Source organism: Ranitomeya imitator, chromosome 1, assembly GCF_032444005.1.
Source record: "Ranitomeya imitator isolate aRanImi1 chromosome 1, aRanImi1.pri, whole genome shotgun sequence".
NCBI lineage: Eukaryota > Metazoa > Chordata > Amphibia > Anura > Dendrobatidae > Ranitomeya > Ranitomeya imitator.
Genome location: NC_091282.1, coordinates 1098222561 through 1098248107, shown reverse-complemented (window position 1 = coordinate 1098248107; position 25547 = coordinate 1098222561). Strand labels below are relative to the sequence as shown.

The 25547-nt window shown below is 42.1% G+C and overlaps 1 protein-coding gene across 3 annotated transcripts in view; it reads right to left on the bottom strand.

Moving 5' to 3' along the window:
- The window catches only part of TENM3 (teneurin transmembrane protein 3), a 736855-nt gene that overhangs the window by 109210 nt on the left and 602098 nt on the right, over nucleotides 1-25547 (bottom strand). The gene's annotated exons all lie outside the window — the stretch shown is intronic.

The following is a 25547-nucleotide window of genomic DNA, read 5'->3' as shown; positions in this document are numbered from 1 at the left end:
ATGACATTAACACAAATGCAATGTATGCATACACAGTGGTCCAAGGTTTTTCATCTTCACATAATCATATAAATTGTCCAATTTACCTTAATGACAGCCAACGCGCCTTTTTATTGACCGGAGAAATAATACATTAGCATTCTGTGATGGGTACAATGCATCAAGTGTCAAATTTATAGCTGTAATCCACTACAATTTGTGTTGGCATCAATTGTAATCATTTAACGCCCTTAGATGCTTAACAGAAAGAGGAGGCTTCTTCTTTAGCCACAGAAGCTCCCTCATAAGCCCCAAAGGTTCCTGCTTTAATACCAGAATCTCCTTCTTTAGCCCCATAGGCTCCTTCTTTAGCCCCAGATTCTCCCTCTTCAGCCCCATTGGCTCCTTCTTCAGCCCCATAGTCTCCCTCTTTGGCCACAGAAGCTTTCTCTACAGCCCCAGAAACGCCTTCTTGAGCCCCAGAAGCTTCCTCTTCAGCCTCAGAGACTCCTTCTTTAGCCCCTGAAGCTAACTCTTTAGCAGAGGCTCCCTCGTTAGCACCAAAAGATCCCACTTCAACCCATCAGGCTCTCACCTTAGCCTTAGAGACTCCCTCTTCAGCCCATAGGCTCCTTCTTCAGCCCTAAAAGATCCTTTTGAGCCCCAGAGACTCACTTTAGTCCCAGAAGTTCCCTGTGCAGCCCCAGAGGCTCCTTCTTTAGCCCTAGAGGCTTTCTCTTTAGCCCCAGATGCTCCCTATTTAGCCCCAGAGGCTCCCTCTTTAGCTCCAGAGACTCTGTTTAGCCCCAGATCCTCCCTCTTTAGCCCTAGTCTCCCTCTTTAACCCCAGAAGCTCACTCTTTAGCCCCAGAGACTTCTTGTTTAGCCACAGAAGCTAACTCCCTCTCCCTTTTAACCCTGAGATCACATTTGTGTGGTTCTATTAATTGATAAGGACAATTAATCGTCACAGTGTCTGCCAGCTATGACCATGTAACACATCCACCTAAATTTACCACTAACAAAGTGCAATGTGTCTTGAAAAAAAAACAATCTTAAACTCTCTAGTTATGTAGAAGCATTCCAAAATTATAACCATGTAAAGTGACGTGTCAGATTTGAAAAGTTGGGCCCGGTCACTTATGGGTAAACGTTCCATACATAACTTTATATCTGCTGGGTACTTTATATCAGCTGCTCAGTATGTGAAGCTCACCAGCTCAGATGACCAAACAGGTAATGAATTATATTATTGAGACAATGTGGCTACACATGCCAGTAATGTTGGTATGCCATGCTTCATGCCACCCAATATCATGTATTCTGTGCAGGTTCAACAATAAACCATATGCCCACATGATTAGACTCTGACCTGCTACTAGTATGATTCTAAGCCTAATTTAAGCCTAGAATACATTTAGCAAAGATCCAGGCCCGTATGACAAGAGAAATAACGCTGGACAGACACTCATAGAGACCGATACCCATGGGACAGCATTTATTTATATATGACAATAGATCCATAGTGATGGCTACACGTTATTAATAATGTATAGGATTTATAAGTGATGGAGGCGCTGAATCTCATATCACAATTTGATGACATGACAAAATCTTGACCTTGCTAAAGCAATTTACAGAGATTATGGAATCTGTTCTAATGGCAGTTCTATCCTAAAGACAAGGGCTATCCACAAGGCATTTGTCATATGTTTCCCCTTCTAACCTTCCTAGATAAACATATATTTAGACATAGAATTTCAACTTTTACTAATATAGAGATGATACAGAATACAGAATCGGACATGGATTTATACGCAGATAGATACATACATTGATTTATAAATAGATATACGGTATTTCTTATTATAGATATATGATAAGTAAACAGATAGAAAGATAGATATGACAAAAAAAAAGATAGAGTAAGATATGAGAGAAAATACATAAATGGAACGATAGATGTAATGTCAATAGACAAATGGATAATCATTATAAGCATTCGATAGAGATATAAAGAGAATATATAGATTTGCTAATTATTGGATGATAGACGTGATATCTAAATAGATAATGGGTAAGACAAAGAACATATGATAGAGAGAGAAATATGACAGAGAATGCATAAACAGATTTCCTTTGTGTGTATTGGAACAACACAAAAAACATAAAAAGGCAAATTGGACAAAATTGTTGGCACCTTTCACAAAAGTGTGGGTAAATAACTTTGTGTCAAGCATGTGATGCTTGTTCAAACTCACCTGTGGCAAGTAACAGGTGTGGGCAATACGAAACCAGATAAAAGCTTGTTGATGGTTATAGGAAGCGATTGATTGTAATTATTTATTCCAAAGGGTGCAAAACCAAATATTAAGTTGAGGTCAACAACAATTTTGCCCGAGTCATTTTTGGGGATCTTATGTGAAATTAAGTCCAATTTGCCTTTTTTTCTCCGTTTTTTTTTTTTTTGTGTTTCTTCTAGATAGACAGATGAATAGATAGATATAGATCAGATAGATATATATCAGATGGATAGATTGATAAATAAATAGATACTGTAGATAGATAATAGATAGATACAACAGATGATAGATAGATAGATAGATAGATAGATAGATAGATAGATAGATAGATAGATAGAAGCCTCATAAATGTTACATTTCTTTTTACTAGAAACATTGTAACATTTCAATTATGAGAAAGAATGAAGATATAATTTTACACATTCACTGCTTTTACTACACTAATTGCAAGGTGCCAGTTTCCTACTACTTCCTAATTAGCACCAGCACATACCTGTTATTTTTTACCAGCTCTCAGATATTAGAGGGTATTATAGCTAAATGACATGCTTGCTTTACCTGATTCCTAGAAGCCTGCTTTTGCTTTTGTTCTTTGTGCTGCTGAGCATTGCAGGCGCTGGGTGCAGACATGCTGCCTCCTGAACAGACAGCTCTCAAATTGCTCTTTTAGTAAACATCAGTGTCACTAATTTGCTAGAAAAAACGTTCAAGTGAGCCATTTTCTATGAGTAATTTAACATTGTTCTTTTTTTCCGCTTTGCATTTAATCTTTGTGTGCAATTTTTATTAAAAAAATGCATCTTTATTCATGCAGTCCCAGCTAAATATGCCATTAGTTTAGAATAATCAGTGAATACTGGAGGATTTTTTTTCTTAAACAGATGATGGGGCATGTCAAGCAGGGCACCATCTACATACAGCTTGTTACGAGCACTGAGAAGTCTCGAGGAAGCAGTAGCATGCTGTTCCCTTAGGGTGCCAGCTCTCAGATTAGCTTTGGGCATGGTAACCCACATGTCACAGTGGCAGGAAGACAGTTGGTCATACATTTGCATAATATGAAAAAGCATTGATAAACAATTAACTGTCCATTGATTCAGAGAGGGGAAGTTATAGTTCACAAGGGAATAAGCTAAAAAAAAAGAATAACTACATTACTATAGAGGCATAAGGTAAAAAAAGAAACCTGCTGAGCTGGTGCAAAACAAAAAACAACTTCCTTACAGCAGTCGTTTGAAAGGAAAAGTAGAAGACCTAGTAAGCATTCTCTGTCCTGGCATATGACATGATCTGAAACCATCGAAATGCAATGAGAATTCAGTCATTTCCATTCACCTACATACTACATCTGACCTGAGCAATGCAGAAAAATATCCCACTAGCGAATCTACTGATGATCCACCATGCATTAATAAGACCTTATGCACATTTACATGTTATTTTTGTCTAACCCTGCAGAACTGCCGCATTAGTTGGCACTGATGTGCTGTTGAAGGCTATTGAGTTGGCAATGTAATACAGACAACTATGGAAAACATTCGCCTGTTCGTCAAAGTCGTTGATCTGTAGAGTTCTGTGCCACAAGAGACGTTAGGCACAAAAGGCACATGCCTATGAATAGCCCACTGTCAGATGTCAGAGTCACTACGGGATTACAGCGGTGACCTGCATATATATATATATATAAATAAATAAATACACACCACCGTCCAAAAGTTTAGGGTCACCAAGACAATTTTGCGTTTTCCATGTAAACTTTTATTAATCAAATGAGTTGCCAAATGAATTCAAAATCTAGTCCAGACATTGGCAAGGTTTGAAAAAAAGATTTTTATCTGAAACAATAATTTTCTCCTTCAAACTTTGCTTTCGTCAAAGAATGGCCCCTTTGCAGCAATTACAGCATTGCAGACCTTTGGCATTCTAGCAGTTAATTTGCTGATGTAATCTGGAGAAATTTCACCCCACGGTTCCAGAAGCACCTCCCACAAGTTGGTTTTTTTGCATACCATACGGTCAAGCTGCTCCCACAACAGCTCAATGGGTTTGAGATCTGGTGACTGCGCTGGCCACTCCATTATAGATAGAATACCAGCTGCCTGCTTCCCTAAATAGTTCTTGCATAACTTGGAGGTGTGCTTTGGGTAATTGTCCTGTTGTAGGATGAAATTGGCTCCAATCAAGTGCCGTCCACAGGGTATGGCATGGTGTTGCAAAATGGAGTGATAGCCTTCCTTATTCAAAATCCTTTTTACCTTGTACAAATCTCCCACTTTACCAGCACCACAGCAAACCCAGATCTTCACATTACCTCCCCCATTCTTGACAGATGGCATCATACACTCTTACAGCATCTTTTCAGTAGTTCTATGTCTCACAAATGTTCTTCTGTGTGATCCAAACACCTCAAACTTGGATTCGTCTGTCCATAACGCTTATTTTTCCAATCTTCCTTTGTCTAATGTCTTTGTTCTTTTGCCATATTAATATTTTCCTTTTATTAGCCAGTCTCAGATACGGCTTTTTCTTTGCCACTGAAGGTCAGCATCCTGGAGTCGCCTCTTCACTGTAGACATTGACACTGGTGTTTTGCGTGTACTATTTAAGGAAGCTGCCAGCTGAGGACCTGTGAGGCGTCAATTTCTCAAACTACAGGCTCTAATGTACTTGTCTTGTTGCTCAGTTGTGCATCGGGGCCTCCCACTTCTCTTTCTACTCTGGTTTGAGCCTGTTTGTGCTCTCCTCTTAAGGGAGCAGTACACACCGTTGTAGGAAATGTTCAGTTTCTTGGCAATTTCTCGCATGGAATAGCCTTCATTTCCAGGAAAAAGAATAGACTGTCGAGTTTCACATGAAAGTTCTTTTTTTCTGGCCACTTTGAGAGTTTAATGGAACCAACAAATGCAATGCTCCAGATTCTCAACTAGCTCAAAGGAAGGTCAGGTTTATAGGTTCTCTAATCAGCCAAACTGCTTTCAGCTGTGCTAACATACTTGCACAAGGGTTTTCAAGGGTATTCTAACCATCCATTAGCCTTCTTACACAATTAGCAAACACAAAGTACCATAAGAACACTGGAGTAATGGTTGTTGGAAATGGGCCTCTATACACCTATGAAGATATTGCATTACAAACCAGGCGTTTGCAGCTAGAATAGTAATTTACCACATTAACAATGTATAGAGTGTATTTCTGAAACATTTAATGCTTCATTGGAAAAAAAGCTGTGCTGCTTTTCTTACGAAAATAAGGACATTTCTAAGTGACCCTAAACTTTTGAACGGTAGCGTATATATATATATATATACATATATATATATATATATAGTACAGACCAAAAGTTTGGACACACCTTCTCATTTAAAGATTTTTCTGTATTTTCACGACTATGAAAATTGTAAATTCACACTGAAGGCATGAAAACTATGAAATAACACGTGTGGAATTATATACTTAACAAAAAATTGTGAAACAACTGAAAATATGTCTTATATTCTAGGTTCTTCAAAGTAGCCACCTTTTGCTTTGATGACTGCTTTGCACACTCTTGGCATTCTCTTGATGAGCTTCAAGAGGTGGTCAGGCACTGGAAATGGTTTTCACTTCACCGGTGTGCCTTGTCAGGTTTAATAAGTGGGATTTCTTGCCTTACAAATGGGGTTGGGACCATCAGTTGTGTTGAGCAGAAGTCTGGTAGATACACAGCTGATAGTCCTACTGAATAGACTGTTAGAATTTTCAGTATGGCAGGAAAAAAACAGCTAAGAAAAACAAATGGCCATCATTACTTTAAGAAATGAAGGTCAGTCCGTCCGAAAAATTGGGAAAACTTTGAAAGTGTCCCCAAGTGCAGTTGCAAAAACCATCAAGCGCTACAAAGAAACTGGCTCACATGAGGACCGCCCCAGGAAAGGATGACCAAGAGTCACTTCTGCTTCTGAGGATAAGGTTATCTGAGTCACCAGCCTCAGAAATCGCAGGTTAACAGCAGCTCAGATTTGAGACCAGGACAATGCCACACAGAGTTCTAGCAGCAGACACATCTCTACAACAACTGTTAAGAGGAGAATTTGTGCAGCAGGCCTTCATGGTAAAATAGCTGCTAGGAAACCACTGCTAAGGACAGGCAACTAGCAGAAGAGACTTGTTTTGGCTAAAGAACACAATGAATGGACATTAGACCAGTGGAAATCTGTGCTTTGGTCTGATGAGTCCAAATTTGAGATCTTTGGTTCCAAACGCCGTGTCTTTGTGCGATGCAGAAAAGGTGAACGGATGGACTCTACATTACTGGTTCCCACCGTGAAGCATGGAGGAGGTGTGATGGTATGGGGCTGCTTTGCTGGTGACACTGTAAGGGATTTATTCAAAATTGAAGGCATACTGAACCAGCATGGCTACCACAGCATCTTGCAGCGGCATGCTATTTCATCCGGTTTGCATTTAGTTGGACCATCATTTATTTTTCAAAGGACATTGACCCCAAACACACCTCCAGGCTGTGTAAGGGCTATTTGACCAAGAAGGAGAGTAATGGGTGCTACGCCAGATGACCTGGCCTCCACAGTCACCAGACCTGAACCCAATCGAGATGGTTTGGGGTGAGCTGGACCGCAGAGTGAAGGCAAAGGGGCCAACAAGTGGTAAGAATCTCTGGGAACTCCTTCAAGATTGTAGGAAGACGATTTCCGGTGACTACCTGTTGAAGCTCAAGCTGAAGGTGTGTCCAAACTTTTGGTCTGTACTGTATATATATATATGTATATATATATATAAATTTATTTTTTTAAATGTGTGTTCATATGTGCATGAAATGTAGTGAGAATGTATTAATATATTCCCTTACCGCCACCTTCTCCGGCATCCAGTACCGTTCTGCTACTCTTGTCAATTACCTCATTGCTCCGCACTGACTTTTACAAGGTGTCAGAACAAAACTTTGTAGGCTTTCATTGTAAAAGAGATCTCCGGCTCACAAATAGAGTATAGAGTTGGCCAGCTAGTCACATTTGTGGTGACGTCACTGAGAAGTAGAGCAGAACGGAGCTAGATCCTAGAGAGCAGTGATAGGCGAGTATATTAATATACTCACACTACATTACATTCACGTATACACACATTTAATAAAAATAAATACAGATGGGAGTGCTTCTTTAAGGTCCTCTTCAGCAGATGAGCTCCAGAGTTGGGATATCGGTGCCACGGGTGTGTTTAGATACAACAGACTGTCGCTCTGCATCTGGCTGCAGAAGGTTTCTGCATTTGGCATTACAGATGCCTCCTTAATACTTCTGACTCTTGGGCCCAGCGGTAACCTCCCTCCGGCTCTAGTTGACACACCTGGACCAGGGGGTTTATAAATCCCGAGTCTGCTGTAGAAAGTCGCCAGTGATATTCACATTTTTCCCTTGTGAAGGCTTGGAGCTGTAGCAGTCGGCTTACTTCATCTCTGAAGCTGTTTGAGGACGCTTGGTGTTACCTCTCTGAGACTGCTCAAAGTTCTGCTAAGTTCTTTCCTCTTGCCTGTCTACTTTTTTTCTTTAGTTTACAGTGGGGATTGACCAGTGCTCATTCCCCCCTATCTAAGGCTTAGCTCTAGGGAAACACAGGGCTTAGGTTTCCTGCTCCCCGTTTGGTAAGGAACCAATTTAGGGATTGTAGGGCAGGTAAGGTGGTGTTGGATCTTCATAGTGGTCTCCACTCACCCTTTCCTTAGTGTCTGGGCTTCCTTCCACTCAACCTTAGGTGTTGCACTTAGTCTTTCCCACACCGTGCATGACAACTGGTTCTGCAACCAGTCTCTAATCACTGACTGTTGGAGGCCTTAGTTTCAACAGGAAGAAGAAACCTTTGAGGGGCAGTTTTGGAAAGGGATCAACAGGGATTAGTGGGGTGAGCCCTGCTTCTTTTACTTTTTAAACTATTGTGTGATTTTAGCTAAAAGTGTTTTACCTGTCAGATATCCCCTTTAAACTCTATTGTGTGATTTTAGCTAAAAGTGTTTTACCTGTCAGATATCCCCTTTAAACTTTCTGAAGAATTTGGAGATGAGACACAACTTATTTTGCCTTAGTGTGACTTCTTTATTTCAGTTATACTTTGATTTATAAAGCCAAGTAATTTAATCACATTTCCTTATTATTGACCTTTTGTTTTTCCCTGTGCAATCTTGGAAGTGTTTGAATAGAATATTAAATATTACTAGGCCTTCATATCTTATAAATCGCATTGTAATCATACATTTTACATTAAAGATATTTAAATGTGGCCCCAATATTCCAAGATTATCTAAAAGGAGTTTTACAAAGAGACGAAAGATCAAACAAAAACAGGAGACAAAAGCAGCAGATCTTAAATACATTGCTCAGTAAAAACATCAATACAATGGCCAAATATGAGAGCCCTATTAATGTGTTTGAACATGTAGGACTCACAGCTTCTTCTCACTTATTTTTTCTATGCTGTGCAGTTATAGAACAAATAAAAGTTATCATTTTGCTAAGGACACCGGAAAAATTAGTTCCATTTGTGATGAGTTTACAAATACAAAACTAAAATAAATCTGCATCTCTGTGCGAGCGTTAAACATCTGTTCACACAGTACATGTGATTTAGTAAAAATAAATACATTTATAATAAATTAACACATTCTTCATACCATGAGCAGGAAGCAATAACCCTGCTATTAGTGAGGAAAGAGGGGATGAGAAACTTAGCTCTAATAAATGCTGGATGCTGTCAGCATTGTGCTCGGTGATAAATAATAAAGTTCAGCTTGTTGGGTGCACTTGCATTTTCTAATACCGGGAAGTAAAGTGGTTCAAGAGATTCTAAATAAATCCATTAAATGATATAAAGAAGCGTGAACTGTACAGGAAGTGCATAGCGAGTTATTACCATATTGCTCATTGTGTGCTGCTATTCTTTGATGACTGTCTAAAGGTACCTTCACACTCAGCAACTTTACAACGAGAACGACAACGATCCGTGACGTTGCAGCGTCCTGGATAGCGATCTCTGTTATGATAAGGTAATTCAGTACCACAATGGACATAGAGGTCAGAGCACATACAGTGACCTGACAATAACCCCAAAACATTGAACGAGCTCTGAGACGTGGGAACTCTGCTGACCGCAATCCCTAATCCTCTCCAACCACACTAGAGGCAGCCGTGGATTGCGCCAAACGCTCCCTATGCAACTCGGCACAGCCTGAGAAACTAGCTAGCCTGAAGATAGAAAATAAGCCTACCTTGCCTCAGAGAAATACCCCAAAGGAAAAGGCAGCCCCCACATATAATAACTGTGAGTTAAGATGAAAAGACAAACGTAGAGATGAAATAGATTTAGCAAAGTGAGGCCCGACTTACTGAACAGAGCGAGGATAGGAAAGGTAACTTTGCGGTCAACACAAAACCCTACAAAAACCACGCAAAGGGGGCAAAAAGACCCTCCGTACCGAACTAACGGCACGGAGGTACACCCTCTGCGTCCCAGAGCTTCCAGCAAGCAGGAAAAAACAAATAGACAAGCTGGACAGAAAAAAACAGCAAACAAAATAGCAAAGCAGAACTTAGCTATGCAGAGCAGCAGGCCACAGGAACGATCCAGGAGGAAGCAAGTCCAATACTAGAACATTGACTGGAGGCCAGGATCAAAGCACTAGGTGGAGTTAAATAGAGCAGCACCTAACGACTTCACCACATCACCTGAGGAAGGAAACTCAGAAGCCGCAGTACCACTTTCCTCCACCAACGGAAGCTCACAGAGAGAATCAGCCGAAGTACCACTTGTGACCACAGGAGGGAGCTCTGCCACAGAATTCACAACAGATCTCGTTGTGTTTGTCACACGCAGCAGCGATCTGGATCCCGCTGTGCCATCGCTGGTCGGAGCTAGAAGTCCAGAACTTTATTTCGTCGTCAGGTCAGCGTGTATCGTCATGTTTGACAGCAAAAGCAACGATGCCAGCAACATTTTACATGGAGCTAACAACCAGCGAGAATGACAAGTGAGTCACCGTTACGTCACTGGATCGCTCCTGCATCGTTCTGGAGTTACTGTGTTTGACGTCTCTACAGCGACCTAAACAGCGACGCTCCAGCCATCGGCTCTTTGTCTATATCGCTGCAGCGTCGCTGAGTGTGACGGTACCTTTAGCAATGGATTTTGTGTTAGAAATTGTTAAATTGGTGTTTCTTCCTAAATGTTTTAGCATTTAAAACATTAAACTAGGTATAATATAGAAACTGAAATAAACTATAGGCCCAATTCATTAAGATGTTTTTACCAGAATTGTGGAGTAAAACAAAATTTTGTGCAACTCAAAGTTGCTTCGAAGTTTTCTGACTTTTGATGTAATTACGTCAAAATTTGCCAAATGGCCGAATGGGGCATGACAAAAGGTCTCCCATCTAATTCATAATTTCTAATTTACACCAGAAATGCTACTAGTATCATTATTGGCGGAAGCCCATGCTAGTTGTAAGGTGCACCTAAATGCTTAAGTGGCATGCACCTCTTAATGAACTATGTCCACCTTACTCCAGTAATTCTTCTCATTAAGATTGGAATACAAATTACCAGCCTTAATGAATCGGGCCCTATGTGTTCATTTTTTGTAAACTGTCTTAGTTATTGCTTTTTACTTTTAAAAATGAGTCTGTCATATTGGAGACGCACACATATTCAGTAAAGTAGCCATAGTGCTGGGCAAAATTTTATCTAATGCCTAAATTATCACAGTACTTCGAGACAACTTGATCTTGCTGATCATCAATACTAAAGACTGGAGATGAGCGAATCAATTTGCAGGACACTGGTACAGGATTCACATCAGTATTCTATGGCCCTCAATCGGGAGCCCTGAAAACCGCTTCCTATCTGGTGGAATCCCCGGCGGCTCTTCTGATTTGTATGCATAGCAAGGTATCACCATTGCAACATGACGTTGTACCAGGCCAATGAATAAAAAGTGCCAGGGATACTAGCAGGAAAAAGGAGGTTAACAGGGCTCTCGTCCAGCAGCCATGGAATACTGACATAGTCATTGGATTCACTCCCTACTGGGGATACACCGACTTTTATGGCTACCCTATGGTATCATGTTTGAAATACCAACATATGCCATTATATTTTGGATTTATTAAAATTTTAACTAAAGGGAACCTGTCACCATAAAAATGTTGTCCAATCTGCGGCAATTATAGAGCAGTGGAAGCTGAGCAGATTGATTTATAATTTTGTAAGTATAGAGTCAGTATAACTTGGGTTTTAATCATTAAACCTCTGCTCTTTCTGGGATTTGCAGTCTAGTGGGCGGTCCTATCGGTGACTGACAGATTTGTATAAGAGTGCATGCAGATATACCTGCTAGTCACTGATAGGGCCGCCGACTGGACCCAAAATCCCAGAAAGAACAGAGAACAGGAAGCACATTCCCACCCCCAAAGTAGGTGAGCTATTGAACTGCAAAGGGCCCATATACTGTTCTTACACAGGGGCCCTTTTCTGTCTGTGTTTGCCAGTGGTCATACTGAGTCTATCTCTACAAAATAATATACATTATCTCACAAAAGTGAGTACACCTCTCACATATTTGTAAATATTTTATTATATCTTTCATGGGACAATACTGAAGATATGACACTTTGAAACAATGTAAAGTAGTCCGTGTACAACTTGTCTAACAGTATAAAATTTGTGTGCCTGCTAAGTAACTCAACAGACAGCCATTCATGTCTAAACCTCTGGCAACAAAAGTGGGCACACCCCTATGTGAAAATTGCCAAATTGTGCCCAATTAGCCATGGCACTTCATCCCAAACAACTTTCTGAAGATCTGAAAAAAAGAATTGTTGCTCTACATAAAGATGGCATAGGCTATAAGAAGATTCCCACACCTTGAAATTGAACAGCAGCACAGTGGCCAAGACCATACAAGGGTTTGACATAACAGGTTCCATTCAGATCTGGCTTCACCATGGTCAAACAAAGAAGTTTACTGCACGTGCTCAGCATCATTCCAGAGGCCGCCTTTTCAAAATAGACATATAAGTGCTGCCAGCATTGCAGCAGAGGTTAAATGGATGGGGGGTTAGCCTGTCATTGCTCAGACCATATGCTGCACACTACATCAAACTGGTCTGCATGGCTGTCATCCCAGAAGGAAGCCTCTTCTAAAGATGATGCACAGGAAAAACTGCAAACAGTTTGCTGAAGGCAAGCAGCCTAAGGACATGGATTACTGGAATCATGTCCTGTGGTCTGACTAGACCAAGATAAACTTATTTTATTCAGATAGAGTCCATGGTGTGTGGTGGCAAACAGGTGAAGGAGTACAAAGGCAAGTGTGTCTATCCTACAGTTAAGCATGATGGAGGGAGTGTCATGGTTTGGAGCTGCATGAGTGCTGATGGCTGTGCGGAGCTACAGTTCATTGAGGGAACCTTGCATGCCAACATGTACTATGACATACAGAAGAGCATGATCCCCTCCATTCAGAAACTGTCTGCTGAGCAGTATTCTAACATGATATCGACCTCAAACACATCTCCAAGATGCCTTGCTAAAGAAACTGAGGGTAAAGGTGCTGGAATGGCAAATCATGTCTTCAGACCTAAACAGAAAGTGGAGGAGTGCAAGTCTCCAACATCCACCAGCTCCATCATGTCGTCATGGAGGAGTGGTAAAGGATTCCAGTGGCAACCTTTGAATCTCTAGTGAACTCCATGCCCAAGAGAGGTAAGGCAGTGCTTGAAAATAATGGTGGCCACACAAAATATTGACACTTTGGCCATTTTCACTTAGGGGAGTGCTCATATTTGTTGCCAGCGGTTTAGACATTAATGGCTGTGTGTTGACTTAATTAGAGGACATACCAAATTTACACTGTTCTACAAACTGTACACTAACTACTTTACATTGTATCTGAGGGTCATATCTTCAGTCTTGTCCCTTGAAAAGATAGAATAAAAGTTTTTTTAAAAATGTGAGGGGTGCACTCACTTTTGTGAGATACTGTATCCATCTGCTCAGCTCCTACTGCTCTATCACAGGATGCTTGCAGATTGGACTGCATTTTCCTTGTGGCAGGTTCCCTTTAAGAGCAAAATTTACTATGATGAGCAGGTCTCCACAATTTCTTATAGCAGAAACGAAGCACTGAGGATTACAGGAGTTTATGGCAGACTTACTCAGCAGGGCTTGCTATGCTTTTTTTAAAGATTTTAACATACTTTCCTTTCACTGCTGCACCCAAGATTTACTACACGCGTATCTGTAATGAATCCATTATGGCAACCTACTCTAGACATTAGCTTGAATCAATATTTGTCCTTTAATCCTTTCTTCGTTTCTTCTCTCATGTACTGCTCCATGGTGATTAACTTATTTCGGTGTCTGGGTATACGATTGAGAGAATTGAGAGAATTTTAACAAAAAAATTAGGTTTAGAAAGTAAATGCACCATTTGGGATTCTTGCTAGATTCCCTCTAAGCTTTTGAGTATTAGAGTAAAGTCTCTGCACCAGATTGTAAATGTTGCATCTGGAGTAAATAAAATACAGGGTTTACTTTGTGGACTAAGCAGCGCATGCTTGACATCGTAAAACGGCTGAACTAAAAACCTTTAGCAAAACAAAAAGGTCAAAGGGGCAAAACCTGGCGCAGCAGGTTTACAGTTCTGTTCCTCTAATGGACGTAAAAATGACCAATTATATCAGGTTGCTAATCATGCTATGTGAAACTGCATAAAGATGCAAAGTGCTTTGATATTCCCTCGTTTACCGGGATACTTAAGTGCAACATTATTATTAAGAAATCTTTACAGAGGCACTCAAATCCCTGCTAGGAGCCGGCATGCTGCAAACGCTTATTAAAATTGTTCATTAATAGGCAAAAACAACATGGGGCTTTATTTAAAACAATTAGCAAAACAAGCACATTTTTTAGCATTGAATTGCTGCAAGAATAATCATGTGGAAGTGGAAGTCCAGCGACTATTCTTCTTATCATCTTAGCTAAGCATACGTTCTCTTTTGCATAGATTAATTCCATGTACATTTAAAGGTTTGTATTGCCAAATCTGAACCATAATATCGCACAATGGCGCCCACTAAACAGCATCATTAAGTGCTATTTAAGGGAACTGAGGAAGTGACAATGGTGCCCCCTACAGTTTCTATAAAAAAAGGACTAGAACAAAAGTAAAGTGTGTCATATGACCTTTCATGTCTGTACTAAATGGCTAACAGACCCTTCTATAATTGCCCTAACGAGTCTTCATTAGATCGTTCAGTCCCAACTATTGGACCTTGTAGAAGGCCTTTAGCCATTTAGTATAGGCAATAAAGGCCACGTGACACAGCTTGCTTTTGTTCTAGTCCTCTTCATTTAGAAACCAGGAAGCTCCGGAGTCAAACTTAGCAAACGCACTTGTGCTATAGTACAGACCTTACAGGGTAATACAAATCCCCAATTTATAATGGAACTAGTGCTGCTGCCATGGTCCCTTTAATTGTACATAAAATGTAAAAGGAGTCTGTAACTAAAAATGAGTGTTCAAACCAAGCACAGTCACCTCCTCTTCTTTTATTTTACAGTTCTGGTTTTACAATGGAAAGAGAAAAACGGAGATAGATGGAAGAAAGTAGGTAAGAAGGTACCCTTAACTGCTCCGCCACTTCAAGGGTGCAGAAAGTACCTGTGCTTGATTTACTCATACATGATGTGCTGATAGGCTCCCTTACATCCATACAAAATACCAGTATTACCAGTGTGATATGTAATGGCCGATCTCTGCTCTCCTGATCTCATTGCAGAGCTGTGTGTGATTATATCTGACACATCTGCAGGTTCCTCTCAGCTTCAGAAGCTTCAGATTCCAGCTCACAGGCAGACAGCATTACAGTACAGCAGAGCTGTGAGAGCTGCAGCAAATGTGTTTGTAAGGAGACAAAGTTCAGTTCTATTGTACTGTGTTAGTTACATGTCTCACACTGGTAACTCCCCATTGTATTAAAATAATCTCTGGATGCATATTCTCAGGGAGATATGTTTGGCCCACAGTTTTTAACAGTTCCTTCACATATAATAAAAATGTGGATTTAGAAGTGTTGTTCTTACTGAAAGATTCCTTTAATGATTGTCCTCCCACATTTCTCACTGGCCTGTATAAAAAGGCCTCTGGGTGCTAATTGGCTTGGTATATTGTTGATTGGTGCTCGTTCAGACAGGAAATCTGCTTAGAGGCCTATACGAGTTAGCTCATTAGACTAGCGTTGGCCGAACCTGCCGATATCGCCAGAATTGACCAACAGCTTAATCTGTATTGGGGCCTCCCAATTGTCACTGGATAGATTATGTTGGAAGACAGAAGGAACCGGCTTGTCCGATTTCCAACTGCTGATCATTTTGCTTTCTAGAAGATAAGCTTCCGCAGGAGACGTCATAAGGCATCAGCTTTTTCATAGAGAACTCAAGAGCGCTCAGGCGCCCGTGCAGCTAAGTGCTTCCTTTGTATGGAAGAGTTGGAGAGAAAGCTACCGGCCTAACAATCAGCCAAACCATTGGCTATGTCAAGTATATTAGAGAACCAGGAAACCATAGCTTTGATTAAAGGGCTTGCAGAGGAGTGACAGAGATTCCCCTCTATGAAGCTCTGCTGAGGTCTAAGTGAAAGCCGACCTGGCCCATCTATGTACAATATGATAGGCTAAAATACTGCAGCAGCCAATGCATGGCCTCCTGCATTACATTTTTCTATGAAGACAGCTTTCTTTATGATACAACCCTTTAATCTTGACAATTTCTGATCGAAGCAATATTTTTACGCTACAAATGTACCAATATGGGTAACAAGTTTTGAAAATAAAAACTAATTTCACATAATAAGTAGACTCTATGGATGTACTCAAATCCCAAAATGCAGATCACTGCAAAAAAAGGTTTATATGTTCACATATTTTACTATATGACGCATATCTGGGCCAATCCCCAGAACAGGGGTTCCTTTGACCCTCATCCAGTCCAATGAAGTGGCCTATGGATATGCCACCTGGTCCAAGATGAAGATTCCCCTTTAAGGATTTACACAACATATACTGGAACATGTTTCCATATCCCGCTATTCCTTGGAAAATAATATGGCAAGATTTAGCCACAAGTCGGATACAGTGAGAAAATTGCTATATTTTCCTGCAAATATTTTCTTACAGATAAACTATATCTGCCAACTCCTCCTTATCCTCCTATTACCTGCATCACTGCCCCTGTCTATTCACAGACTGCTCGATGCTGTTACTCAGCCCCAAGGGCATGCTTTCCCTCCAACTATTGGGCATGAAATGAGGCCTCCCATAAGGAGTAGTCATATATAATTCTGAATCTCCTGAACAGTTCACATGAGGGTATTCTCAGTTCCAGTGCTGTCCATGAAAAAACATACAACACATGGACAGCACTAGGACTAATATTATATAATTGGGCTGGTCAGATGAGCCATTTTTTTACAGACTGACTTTTCTGCATGTTAAAAAAATAACGGCAGGCACTAGTATCTTCCAGACATTGTGTCAGACTCGCCCATTCAAGTGTGCAGAAAATAACGAATACTACACGGAGCCACAGTGAGGCATCGGATATTTACAGGTACATTACCATTCTGTAACATAGGTAAATGCTTCTGTAAATGATTCGTAGCTGGTGGTATAAATCCCAGATTGTATACGGACTGCACACGAATGACAAGCGAGAAATAATCATCCAAGTTTTCTCAATGAAACCCTGACGATATTTTTCATGCTGGTGTGAGCCCGGCCTATTAGGGTCTTTACTTTATAGAGGACGTTGCCCTACAGCAATGTTATTCAGAAGGATTTCTAAGATGATGTCTAGGACCACACAGGCACCAGGGGCCCGTCATTACTTGATTTTTACCTGCGCTCTATGGCTCCAATAGTTAAAGGCACATTGACCCACAGCAATTTGCATACGTGTATATTTATCATGGCGGACCATCTTTGCACATGCATCAAGTGTGTGACATCTTTTCATTTTCTCCCTTATTAACCCCTTCATGACCCAGCCTATTTTGACCTTAAAGACCTTGCAGTTTTTTGCAATTCTGACCAGTGTCCCTTTATGAGGTAATAACTCAGGAACGCTTCAACGGATCCTAGCGGTTCTGAGATTGTTTTTTCGTGACATATTGGGCTTCATGTTAGTGGTAAATTTAGGTCAATAAATTCTGCGTTTATTTGTGATAAAAACGGAAATTTGGCGAAAATTTTGAAAATTTCGCAATTTTCACATTTTGAATTTTTATTCTGTTAAACCAGAGAGATATGGGACACAAAATAGTTAATAAATAACATTTCCCACATGTTTACTTTACATCAGCACAATTTTGGAAACAAAATTTTTTTTTGTTAGGAAGTTATAAGGGTTAAAATTTGACCAGCGATTTGTCATTTTTACAACGAAATTTACAAAACCATTTTTTTTAGGGACCACCTCACATTTGAAGTCAGTTTGAGGGGTCTATATGGCTGAAAATACCCAAAAGTGACACCATTCTAAAAACTGCACCCCTCAAGGTACTCAAAACCACATTCAAGAAGTTTATTAACCCTTCAGGTGCTTCACAGCAGCAGAAGCAACATGGAAGGAAAAAATGAACATTTAACTTTTTAGTCACAAAAATTATCTTTTAGCAACAATTTTTTTATTTTCCCAATGGTAAAAGGAGAAACTGAACCACGAAAGTTGTTGTCCAATTTGTCCTGAGTACGCTGATACCTCATATGTGGGGGTAAACCACTGTTTGGGCGCACGGCAGGGCTTGGAAGGGAAGGAGCGCCATTTGACTTTTTGAATGAAAAATTGGCTCCACTCTTTAGCGGACACCATGTCACGTTTGGAGAGCCCCCGTGTGCCTAAAAATTGGAGCTCCCCCACAAGTGACCCCATTTTGGAAACTAGACGCCCCAAGGAACTTATCTAGATGCATAGTGAGCACTTTGAACCCCCAGGTGCTTCACAAATTAATCCGTAAAAATGAAAAAGTACTTTTTTTTCACAAAAAAATTCTTTTAGCCTCAATTTTTTCATTTTCACATGGGCAACAGGATAAAATGGATCCTAAAATGTGTTGGGCAATTTCTCCTGAGTACACCAATACCTCACATGTGGGGGTAAACCACTGTTTGGGCACATGGTAAGGCTCGGAAGGGAAGGAGCGCCATTTGACTTTTTGAATGAAAAATTATTTCCATCGTTAGCGGACACCATGTCGCGTTTGGAGAGCTCCTGTGTGCCTAAACATTGGCGCTCCCCCACAAGTGACCCCATTTTGGAAACTAGACCCCCCAAGGAACTTATTTAGATGCCTAGTGAGCACTTTAAACCTTCAGGTGCTTCACAAATTGATCTGTAAAAATGAAAAAGTACTTTTTTTTCACAAAAAAATTCTTTTCGCCTCAATTTTTTCATTTTCACATGGGCAGTAGGGTAAAATGGATCATAACATTTGTTGGGCAATTTCTCCCGAGTACGTCGATACCTCATATGTGGGGGTAAACCACTGTTTGGGCACTCGGCAGGGCTCGGAAGGGAAGGCGCGCCATTTGACTTTTTGAATGGAAAATTAGCTCCAATTGTTAGCGGACACCATGTCGCGTTTGGAGAGCCCCTGTGTGCCTAAACATTGGAGCTCCCCCACAAGTGACCCCATTTTGGAAACTAGACCCCCCAAGGAACTTATCTAGATGCATATTGAGCACTTTAAACCCCCAGGTGCTTCACAGAAGTTTATAACGCAGAGCCATGAAAATAAAAAATAATTTTTCTTTCCTCAAAAATGATATTTTAGCCTGGAATTTCCTATTTTGCCAAGGATAATAGGAGAAATTGGACCCCAAATATTGTTGTCCTGTTTGTCCTGAGTACGCAGATACCCAATATGTGGGGGTAAACCACTGTTTGGGCGCACGGCAGGGCTCGGAAGGGATGGCACGCCATTTGGCTTTTAAAATGGAAAATTAGCTCCAATCATTAGCGGACACCATGTCACGTTTGGAGAGCCCCTGTGTGCCTAAACATTGGAGATCCCCCAGAAATGACACCATTTTGGAAACTAGACCCCCAAAGGAACTAATCTAGATGTGTGGTGAGGACTTTGAACCCCCAAGTGCTTCACAGAAGTTTATAACGCAGAGCCATGAAAAAAAAAAATTATTTTCTCAAAAATGATCTTTTAGCCTGCAATTTTTTATTTTCCCAAGGGTAACAGGAGAAATTTGACCCCAAAAGTTGTTGTCCAGTTTCTCCTGAGTACGCTGATACCCCATATGTGGGGGTAAATCACTGTTTGGGCACATGCCGGGGCTCGGAAGTGAAGTAGTGACGTTTTGAAATGCAGACTTTGATGGAATGCTCTGTGGGCGTCACGTTGCGTTTGCAGAGCCCCTGATGTGGCTTAACAGTAGAAACCCCCCACAAGTGACCCCATTTTGGAAACTAGACCCCCAAAGGAACTTATCTAGATGTGTGGTGAGCACTTTGAACCCCCAAGTGCTTCATAGAAGTTTATAATGCAGAGCCGTGAAAATAATAAATACGTTTTCTTTCCTCAAAAATAATTATTTAGCCCAGAATTTTTTATTTTCCCAAGGGTGACAGAAGAAACTGGACCCCAAAAGTTGTTGTCCAGTTTCTCCTGAGTACGCTGATACCCCATATGTGGGGGTACACCACTGTTTGGGCACATGCCGAGGCTCGGAAGTGAAGTAGTGACGTTTTGAAATGCAGACTTTGATGGAATGCTCTGTGGGCGTCACGTTGCGTTTGCAGAGCCCCTGATGTGGCTTACCAGTAGAAACCCCCCACAAGTGACCGCATTTTGGAAACTAGACCCCGAAAGGAACTTATCTAGATGTGTGGTGAGCACTTTGAACCCCCAAGCGCTTCATAGAAGTTTATAATGCAGAGCCGTGAAAATAATAAATACGTTTTCTTTCCTCAAAAATAATTATTTAGCCCAGAATTTTTTAATTTTCCCAAGGGTAACAGGAGAAATTTGACCCCAATATTTGTTGTCCAGTTTCTCCTGAGTATGGTGATACCCCATATGTGGGGGTAAACTACTGTTTGGGCACATGCCGGGGCTTGGAATTGAAGTAGTGACGTTTTGAAATGCAGACTTTGATGGAATGCTCTGCGGGCGTCACGTTGCGTTTGCAGAGCCCCTGATGTGCCTAAACAGTAGAATCCCCCCACAAGTGACCCCATTTTGGAAACTAGACCCCGAAAGGAACTTATCTAGATGTGTGGTGAGCACTTTGAACCCCCAAGTGCTTCATAGAAGTTTATAATGCAGAGCCGTGAAAATAATAAATACGTTTTCTTTCCTCAAAAATAATTATTTAGCCCAGAATTTTTTATTTTCCCAAGGGTTACAGGAGAAATTGGACCCCAAAAGTTGTTGTCCAGTTTCTCCTGAGTACGCTGATACCCCATGAGTGGGGGTAAACCACTGTTTGGGCACACGTCGGGGCTCAGAAGGGAAGTAGTGACTTTTGAAATGCAGACTTTGATGGAATGGTCTGCGAGTGTCACGTTGCGTTTGCAGAGCCCCTGGTGTGCCTAAACAGTAGAAACCCCCACAAGTGACCCCATTTTAGAAATTAGACCCCCAAGGAACTTATCTAGATATGTGGTGAGCACTTTGAACCCCCAAGTGCTTCACAGACGTTTACAACGCAGAGCCGTGAAAATAAAAAATCATTTTTCTTTCCTCAAAAATTATGTTTTAGCAAGCATTTTTTTTGATTCACAAGGGTAACAGGAGAAATTGGACCCCAGTAATTGTTGCGCAGTTTGTCCTGAGTATGCTGGTACGCCATATGTGGGGGTAAACCACTGTTTGGGCACACGTCAGGGCTCGGAAGTGAGGGAGCACCATTTGACTTTTTGAATACGAGATTGGCTGGAATCAATGGTGGCGCCATGTTGCGTTTGGAGACCCCTGATGTGCCTAAACAATGGTAACCCCTCAATTCTACCTCCAACACTAACCCCAACACACCCCTAACCCTAATCCCAACTGTAGCCATAACCCTAAACACAACCCTAACCGCAACACACCCCTAACCACAACCCTAACCCCAACTGTTATGGCTGGCAATCAGGCAACACAGCGTGCAGTAATCAGCGCACATACAGAGATCTGACAATAACCAAAAACAATAGGACGAGCTCTGAGACGTGGAATCTCTGTAGACTGCAGTACCTGAACTATCCTCACACAACTATAAGCAGCAGTGGATTGCGCCTATCACTACCTATGCAACTCGGCACTGCCTGAGGAGCTGACTAGCCTGAAGATAGAAATACAAGCCTGACTTACCTCAGAGAAATACCCCAAAGGAATAGGCAGCCCCCCACATATAATGACTGTTAGCAAGATGAAAAGACAAACGTAGGAATGAAATAGATTCAGCAAAGTGAGGCCCGATATTCTAGACAGAGCGAGGATAGCAAAGAGAACTATGCAGTCTACAAAAAACCCTAAAACGAAAACCACGCAAAGGGGCAAAAAGACCCACCGTGCCGAACTAACAGCACGGCGGTGCACCCCTTTGCTTCTCAGAGCTTCCAGCAAAAGTTAATAGCAAGCTGGACAGAAAAAACAGAAAACAAACTAGAAGCACTTATCTAGCAGAGCAGCAGGCCCAAGGAAAGATGCAGTAGCTCAGATCCAACACTGGAACATTGACAAGGAGCAAGGAAGACAGACTCAGGTGGAGCTAAATAGCAAGGCAGCCAACGAGCTCACCAAAACACCTGAGGGAGGAAGCCCAGAGACTGCAATACCACTTGTGACCACAGAAGTGAACTCAGCCACAGAATTCACAACACCCAACACACCCCTAACCATAACCACAACCCTAATTCCAACCCTAACCCTAAGGCTATGTGCCCACGTTGCGGATTCGTGTGAGATATTTTCGCACCATTTTTGAAAAATCCGCGGGTAAAAGGCACTGCGTTTTACCTGCGGATTTTCTGCGGATTTCCAGTGTTTTTTGTGCGGATTTCACCTGCGGATTCCTATTGAGGAACAGGTGTAAAACGCTGCGGAATCCGCACAAAGAATTGACATGCTGCGGAAAATACAACGCAGCGTTTCCGCGTGGTATTTTCTGCACCATGGGCACAGCGGATTTGGTTTCCATATGTTTACATGGTACTGTAAACCTGATGGAACACTGCTGCGAATCCGCAGCCAAATCCGCACCGTGTGCACATAGCCTAATTCTAAAGGTATGTGCACACGCTGCGGAAAACGCTGCGGATCCGCAGCAGTTTCCCATGAGTTTACAGTTCAATGTAAACCTACGGGAAACAAAAATCGCTGTACACATGCTGCAGAAAAACTGCACGGAAACGCAGCGGTTTACATTCCGCAGCATGTCACTTCTTTGTGCGGATTCCGCAGCGGTTTTACAACTGCTCAAATAGAAAATCGCAGTTGTAAAACCGCAGTGAAATGCGCAGAAAAACTGCGGTAAATCCGCCATAAATCCGCAGCGGTTTAGCACTGCGGATTTATCAAATCCGCAGCGGAAAAATCCGCAGAGGACCAGAATACGTGTGCACATACCGAAACCCTAACCCTAGCCCTAACCCTACCCCTAGCCCTAACCCTAACCCTACCCCTACCCCTAGCCCTAACCCTAACCCTACCCCTAGCCCTAACCCTAACCCTAGCCCTAACCCTACCCCTAACCCTACCCCTAACCCTACCCCTAACCCTACCCCTAACCCTAACCCTATTCTAACATTAGTGGAAAAAAAAAATTTCTTTATTTTTTTATTGTCCCTACCTATGGGGGTGACAAAGGGGGGTGGTCATTTATTATTTTTTTTATTTTGATCACTGAGATAGATTATATCTCAGTGATCAAAATGCACTTTGGAACGAATCTGCCGGCCGGCAGATTCGGCGGGCGCACTGCGCATGCGCCCGCCATTTTGGAAGATGGCGGCGCCCAGGGAGAAGACGGACGGGACCCCGGCTGGATCGGTAAGTATGATGGGGTGGGGGGGACCACGGGGGGGGGATCGGAGCACGGGGGGGGAATCGGAGTGCGGGAGAGGTGGAACGGAGCATGGGGGGCGTGGAACGGAGCACGGGGGGGCTGGAATGGAGCACGGGGGGGTGGAACGGAGCACCGGGGGGGGTGGATCGGAGTGCAGGGGGGGTGATTGGAGCACGGGGGGTGATTGGAGCACGGGGGGAGCGGACAAGAGCACGGGGGGGAGCGGAGCACTGGACGGAGGGGAGCCGGAGCAGTGTACCGGCCAGATCGGAGGGCTGGGGGGGCGATCGGAGGGGTGGGGTGGGGGCACACTAGTATTTCCAGCCATGGCCGATGATATTTCAGCATCGGCCATGGCTGGATTGTAATATTTCACCCGTTATAATGGGTGAAATATTACAAATCGCTCTGATTGGCAGTTTCACTTTCAACAGCCAATCAGAGCGATCGTAGCCACGAGGGGGTGAAGCCACCCCCCCTGGGCTAAACTACCACTCCCCCTGTCCCTGCAGATCGGGTGAAATGGGAGTTAACCCTTTCACCCAATCTGCAGGGACGCGATCTTTCCATGACGCCGCATAGGCGTCATGGGTCGGAATGGCACCGACTTTCATGACGCCTACGTGGCGTCAAAGGTCGGGAAGGGGTTAAACCTCCATGAGCGATACAGTCTACTTGTGACCTTGATCACGTGTGCTTGAACATTTCCACAGGACACTGGGATCAGCTAAAACAGGTATTATTTATATGGCAACGTGGGATATGCCTACTATATGCACATACCTATGTATTGCTGCCCATTACCTACCATGAAATCAGAACACATGAGCTGCGCGCACAGTTAACAAGCCCGTAGAGACATGTTCACACCACCAAGAGACTTGAAAACACAAAAAAGCACAGTAAAACCAAAAACACACTGTTGTAAAAAAATCACAGTGGACAGCAAGTGCTAGTAAAAAGATGGAAAAAAACCAGGGTATTTGGTTGATACGTTTTTTGCAAAAAATGTATATTAAGCCGCTCTACCAAACGTCAAGGTATACCCATATCAGAGCATCATTTTACTAGCACTTGCTGTCCACTGTGATTTTTTTACAACAGTGTGTTTTTGGTTTTACTGTGCTTTTTTGTGTTTTCAAGTCTCTTGGTGGTGTGAACATGTCTCTACGGGCTTGTTCACTCTGCGCGCAGCTCATGTGTTCTGATTTCATATAATTGTTTTCTTGTGTCCACAAGACTGGGGAGGCCTCCACCCCTCTTTTTTTGAGCTGTGCGCACAGGAGCCGTTCTGTCTAGCGTGTCCACATGGACATTCCTTTTCTGAATCCTGCTCATACAGGTATTGTACATATGACCAGGTTTTAAATACATCAGATAGGGATTACATACATTAGTTAGGACTGCTCTGATATGGGTATACCTTGACGTTTGGTAGAGCGGCTTAATATACATTTTTTGCAAAAAACGTATCAACCAAATACCCTGGTTTTTTTCCATCTTTTTACTAGCACTTGCTGTCCACTGTGATTTTTTTACAACAGTGTGTTTTTGGTTTTACTGTGCTTTTTTGTGTTTCCATTACCTACCATACCAGGGTCAGGATGTCAGTTGTAGTGGGGAGGAGAATTGATGGGGGCCCAAAATATTTCAAAGCCGAGAGGCCTGGCCATGAATTTGTACTGCCCAGCCTTAACCCGGGCAAAAGGTTCTAGTGTGACTGCTTTCCCTTATGGATACCTGTCCTCCATTGTCCAACTGGGAGAGATAAGCATCAGCTTTAGTAACTATTTGGGGGCACACAGGATGTCCTATTCTATAACTTTGTCTAATAGGGCATAACCCTCTAAAGAGAAATAGAATGCTAGACATCATCAACAAGTGACTTGATAAAGGTATGGTGTCCATAAGTGGCCACTGTGCGAACATGTTCTTATAGATTGAAGGTATACCAACTTGTGCTCCAGCTCACTTGCTTGGTCTTGCTGGTATCCATAAAGATGCAATAGTTTTTAAATAACACTAATGAAATTTCAGCTTCCATGAAGTGTTATGTTTTCTTATAGAAGCATTGATAGTCTAAACACAAAGAATAGACTTCCACCCTATGTGATGTATACTTGGCCTTTGGTTTAATACCACACAAGCAAGTGTTCCTTATAGA